Raw genomic sequence first — 6949 nt, 5'->3', positions numbered from 1 at the left:
TGCAGCTGCGATGGAGCCCCCTTGTTTCAGCCCCTGTGTTGCTGTGGTACCTAATAGCGCTGAAATGGCGGGGGTCGGGGAGCTACCGCCCCAGGGTCCACCCCTCCGTCTCCAGGGCCTGAGTTCTCCTCAGCCAGGTATACTGGCCCCTGTGTGTGAGTGCGCGGGGGGAGGGGGTGATGGTGCGGTGAGGGCTAAAGTTAGTATTCCGTGCTGAGTTGACGGCTGGTAAAACTGGGAGGGCCTCGAACGGCCTAATCCCAGATTCCGCTCCCCACTCTGCTCCGCCAGATAGGGTCCTCTAGCAACAACCCTTCTTATTAAATGCACCGGATGCATTCCTGCTTCTTACCCCTGAATAGTGTTTCCTTGTCAGCCAGCAGAACGATTCAAACAAGCCAATCACATCCTTGCTTAGGCACCAGGGCGTACCTCACCCTCTTAGTACTGCAAAGCCCGCCTCCCACAGAGCCTTCTGGTTCACGCTGTTCCAGAATGCAACCCCCACGTGTCCTGCATGGCCTGCGATGTCCTCCTCTCCTGGGCTGCCCAAGAGGTGGGTCAGTGTGCCTCCGAACCTGTCCCCATAAGCACCGAAAAGGTCTGGACCACTCATGATTAAATGGAGATAAAACCCACAGCTGTAAATTTGCCCTGCTAGAAATCTAAAATATTCTGAGGGAATTTGTATAGAGAGAAAAGACAAAATAATAATAATAATAATTCCATGCAGCGCAAGTGGCAGCACCATAGGAGAAGATGGTTTCAGTCCACCCACCTCTGGCTTGGGGGCCCAGCAATCTTCTGCTGTGCCACTCCTTTGCGTATGCCTCTGTTGCAGTAAAAATCCTGATCATCCTAATGATAGGGAAAAGCAACCATGGCACTTTTGTGACACAGTGATGAAATTAACCCCAACTTAAGCCAGAGTCCTTAAGACTTATTAAGCAACCATTGCCATAGGGGTGGCTTCTATCCCTAATGAAACTGGTTTGATGCTCTCTGAAGGAAGAAATCTATAAATATGAGCAGATTAGAGAGGACACACCCTCACCCACACACACAAAGTACATCCAGTGACAAACAAACAAGCAAAAAGAATCAGAGAGAAAGAAATCAGAAAACTTGAATGCAGAGGGAGGAAACAATTTAAATTGATACAAAGGTCCACAATTCAATCCAGTTGGAAGTCTAGAATTTGCTAAAAGAATTTATACCCTGGTGAGACCTTTGTTCTTGGCAGACAGCTGGCTTCTCACTGTGTCCTCACATGGCCTTTACTTTGTTCAGTGTGGGGAGAGAGAGAGCTCTGTGGCGTCTGTTCCTCTTTTTATAGGGATACCCCCCTATTGGATTAGACCTCCAAGCTTATGACCTCGTTTAACCTTAAGGCCATATCTCCAAATATAGTCACTGTGGGGTTAGGGCTTCAACATACGAATTTGGGGGGAACAGAATTCAGTCCATTACATGTTTTTTTTGTTTTTTTTTTTTTTACTTTTGTCTGTGTTGTGTGTTCGTTGCTGTGCGCGGGTTTTCTCTAGTTCCCGCGAGTGGGGGCTTCTCTTCGTTGAGGTACACGGGCTTCTCACTGCGGTGGCTTCTCTTGTTGTGGGGCACGGGCTCTAGGTGCCCGGGCTTCAGTAGTTGCCGCATGTGGGCTCAGTAGTTGTGGTTCGCGGGCTCTCGAGCTCAGGCTCAGTAGTTGTGGCGCACGGCTTAGTTGCTCCGTGGCATGCGGGATCTTCCCGGACCAGGGTTCAAACCCGTGTCCCCTCCATTGGCAGGCGGATTCTTTTTTTTTTTTTTTCGGTTCGCGGGCCTCTCACTGTTGTGGCCTCTCCCGTTGCGGAGCACAGGCTCCGGACGTGCAGGCTCAGCGGCCATGGCTCACGGGCCCAGCCGCTCCGCGGCATGTGGGATCTCTCCGGACTGGGGCACGAACCCGTGTCCCCTGCATCGGCAGGCAGACGCTCAACCACTGTGCCACCAGGGAAGCCCAGGACATTCTTGTAGGTCGCCATTGCCACAGTGCTGTCACAACATACTCATTACATTTATGTGCAAACAATCACACATTCACTTACCCATATTGTCACAAACAGGAATTAACTCACGTAGGCACGTCAAAACAAACATGCTCACACCTCCCAAGAAGCTCACAAGTTATCTCAAACTCAGAAAAAAGTACACTCACACACATACTTCCATACATTCCCTTATACAAGTATACTTACATTCACATATCACACAAAAACACACATACACAATCATCACATAAGAATATGCTGACATGCACTCAGATGCTCACCAATTCACTCATACAGATGAGTACACACAAAATATTCACTTAAATATACAGACTCCTTCACAATAAGGCACTCTCAGCCGTGGAAAGGCTTGCATATACCCAGTAACATACACTCACCTAGTAACAAGACGCTTTCACACATGAACTCCTAAGAACATGCTGATGAATTCCCTCATACATAAACACTCTCAGATGCACACATACACACACTGACACATTCACTGCACATAAACCTACTCAAGCAGTCATTCAACCACATGAGCATGCTGACCGTTTCATGCACATAGAGACCTATATTCATTTCCCAACACACCCATTCACTTTTCATGCACCTGAACATGCTCACAATCAGGAACCTACATATACACTTGCACGTAAACATGGTCACACTCGTCACGAAGCCCCAGCATTCACTCACATAAACTCATAAACATACTCCCATGCTCACATTCCACTCATACAGTGTACTCACACTTTAACAAGCTCACATAAATAAACACAATAAGCCGTCACACCTACATGAATATGCTATCATTCATGAACATGCTCGCATATTCACATGCACACACAAATGCTTTTTCAATAAATTCAAACATTTCAAATATAATCACACTTGAAGACGTGTAAAAGTTCATGTATTCATGCTCACAGTGTGCATCGTCACCTATAGACACACAATTGCATTAACACACGTAGTGTTGACTCATCCAAATGAACATACTGACTAAAAACTCAATACTACTCATTCACATTCGCACCATATGCTCGCACGTTTACTCAGGTATGCTCACAACTTCAGTCATTTCCATGAGCGTGGTCAGACATTGACTCCCTCACTTGAACATGCTCACAATTTCACTGATGTACATACTCAGAGCTGCTCATACAAACACACTGATACATTCACTCCATAAAAATGAGCTGACACCTTCACTCAGTCGCATACCATGATTACCGTTTCTCTCACAGGGATACCCAAAAATATACTCTCCAGTGCTCCCATTTAGCTACCCACATTAACATGCTCACCATCAGGAACATGCTCACGTACGCCCTTGCACACAAATATGCTCATGCTCACCACAAAGCTCACGCATTCATTAATCCATACGCTCACATGAACTCAAGTCATGCGCTCACATTTCACCCACACAGTATACATGCATGAATATGAGCATAAAATACATTCATACACGCCCGTGAACATGCTTTCATCCAAGCATATGGTCACAAGGTAATGCATACACATGAACACCAACAAACATTTACTTGACCACTCAAATATTCTTCCGTGATCATACTCCAAGACACGTACACATTCACATAATCACTTTCAAAAATGTGCATCCTGACATATATGCACAGGATCACACACTGGCTGACCAACATTAAGATGAGTATAGTTCACTTCTTGCAGTGAACATCCTGACGAGTTCCTCACATACGTAAACATGCATACATTCGCACTCACACACACACTTCCCTTCACTCACACAATCATGCCGACAACTCAGTGAGTCACAGAAGTATTACCACACATTCACACAGATGAATATGATAAAAAATTCATTCATACGCCATACATATTAGGTTTAGAGTTCCACAATCACACATTCACTTTCAATTTTATGCAAATTCTCATTGTCTCAAACGGAAACATGCTTATACATTCACTTGCACAGAAATCTTCTTACAGTCACCAAGAATCTCACAAAATCTTACAACACGTAAAACACTTTCCCTTACAACACACTTTCACACATGACCTGACTCAGATGTACTCCCACATAAACAAGATAAAAAAGAAACCCACCATATAGTCACTACACAGAAACATGCTAACGTGTCTGGACATGCTCACCATCCAGACATACAATGAGTGCAACGAAACATCACTTGAAAAATGCTTGCTCACAATGAAGGAGCATGAGCCGGCTCACACATACACTTACACAGAGACATACGTATATACACACACTCACACATTCATCACTCAGCAAAAAGTTTAAGCATTCACGCATTGAAATATGCCCACAAAGTCACTCATATTCAAAGACATGCATTCACACACACAGACTGACACATTCAGTCACACAACATGGTGACATTCACTCAGCCACATGACCATGCCCACATTCATTCACACAGAGGCTCCCACTGAGACATTCACTTACACATGCAGATTAACATTGAGAAGATCAGGATCATGCTTGTAAGAACCCTCACACAAAAACATGCTCACATCCACTATGAAACATACACTTTAAAACACACATATGTCAACTTTCAAATGCCATCCTAACACACTGTCACATGTATAAGTTTACACATTCATTCTCACGAGTGTACATGCTTACATATGTTCACACGCTCAAACATTCCCTCGTCCTGTTTACATGCTTATAGTTCACTCACTCAAATGCACATACAAACTGGCTCACACACATACCCATACTAACATATGCACACTCAGATCCTCAAACATTCCCACAAAGTAGCTCGTACCACACTCGCATAAGCATAATCACATACTCACTTATACACACGAAAGTGATTACAAATTCCCTCACATTCTAGACACATTCATTGCATGTATCTGCACACACTCACACATTCACTTTTCCATGCAAATTATCATTGTCACAAACACAGCATGCTTACAGACTCACTTGCTCAAGAACGTACACTAAGAATCTCACCCATTCGCTCAGTTACATAAAATCCCATTCACTCACACATGCTCTCAGAGTAGGTTATTCAAATATAGTTGTACGTTATCAAGATCACATGAAAACCACCTGCTCATACCCACTAATATGCTAATAGGATTGCACATGCTAACAAATGGACGCGTAGAGATGGGAACACAAATATTCACTTTGTAAACACAAATTTACACTTAAGAACACAATCACCCATGAGCCGGCTCACACTTAAACCGTCATAGAAGGCATGCTTGCGTACATAAACATGCTCACACAGTCACTCACAAAACATACTCAAATACTCATTCAAATATGCCCACAAAGTTGCTCACATTCAAAGACACAGAAACATTCATGCATACCGACACATTCACTCCTTCGCACAAACTTACTCAAACGGTCACTCAATCACATGAGCGTACCCACAAATTCATTCACACGGGGACTCAAACATATATACTAAGATGCTCCCACGAACACATTCACTTATACATGCACATTAATATTGTGAAAATCAGGAACGTGCTCCCATGGACACTTACACATAAGTGTGCTCACTTCTAGGTGAAGGTCCAGTAGTCACTCACAGAAGAATATACACTCACATGCACTTACACTCATGTTCGTATTTCACTCGCAGAAATACACTGAACGATTCAACTCACAGTAATAAACTATACATATTCACTAACTCAGAGAAACATGATAACAGCTGTACACATGGTCACAAATTTAAACATACAGTTGAACACACAAACATGTCAGCATACACAGATGTACAGGTTCCATATTCACTCTAAAGAAGATAGATGCTCACATAGAAGCACGTGGTTACACATTCACTCACATTACCACTTGCATTCACTATGCAAAAGCATATAGTGACAACTTACCCTCATCCATACACATGGTAACTAACGTACATTCACACCCAAATGTTCATACTTTCACACACTCACAAAAAGTATCCCACACCTCACTCACTCTCATGAGCTGAATTACGTATTCATTCACTCACGAAAGTGAGTACAAATTAACTCACTTGCAGATATGCTCATTGCAGTTATAAACACCCATTCACGCATGCACATTATTATTGTCACTAAGAGTAACAAGCTCATATATTCACTTGCACACAAATATGGTCACACCAAGCTCACAAATTCACTCAATTACACGGGTTCGTGTCCCGGTCCGGGAAGATCCCACATGGCGCGGAGTGGCTGGGCCCCTGAGCCATGGCCGCTGAGCCTGCGTGTCCAGAGCCTGTGCTACGCAGCAGGAGAGGCCACAAGAGTGAGAGGCCCACGTACCGCAAAAGAAAAAAAAATGCACTTGAACACGCACGAACATGTACATCAACACAAATATTGTCTCAGATCTACATGTTCATATATTCAGTGTTGTGAGTGGACGAACTCAGATATATGCATACTTTCAAACATTAATTCACTAATATTAACATGCTCAAATTTCACTACTCAAACACGTGTAGTGACACATTTACGTACACATATACACATATGCACATATATTCCCCTTCAGACACTCAGGCATTCATATACCTACCCAAAATTTCCCACGTCACACTTGTGAGCAAATGCACACATTCACTTATACACACAAGAGTGATTACAAATTCGCTCACATTCCAGACATGCTCATTGTGTGTGTATGCACAAACCTACACATTCATTTACTCATGCACATTTTTGGTCATAAACATTAACATAGTCACAAATACAATTGCACACAAACATGCTCACACTGACTTAGAAGCTCACAAATTCACTCATTTATATAAAAACCCTTACATTGACTCACACATATGGGCATGAATGACCTCATTCGAATATACAGCTGACCCTTGAACAACAAGAGTGTCACCTGTGTGGGTCCACTTATATGCAGATTTTTTTCAATAAATTTATGG

The sequence above is a fragment of the Hyperoodon ampullatus genome (assembly GCF_949752795.1).
Source record: "Hyperoodon ampullatus genome assembly, chromosome: X".
NCBI lineage: Eukaryota > Metazoa > Chordata > Mammalia > Artiodactyla > Ziphiidae > Hyperoodon > Hyperoodon ampullatus.
This window is presented reverse-complemented; position numbering follows the sequence as displayed.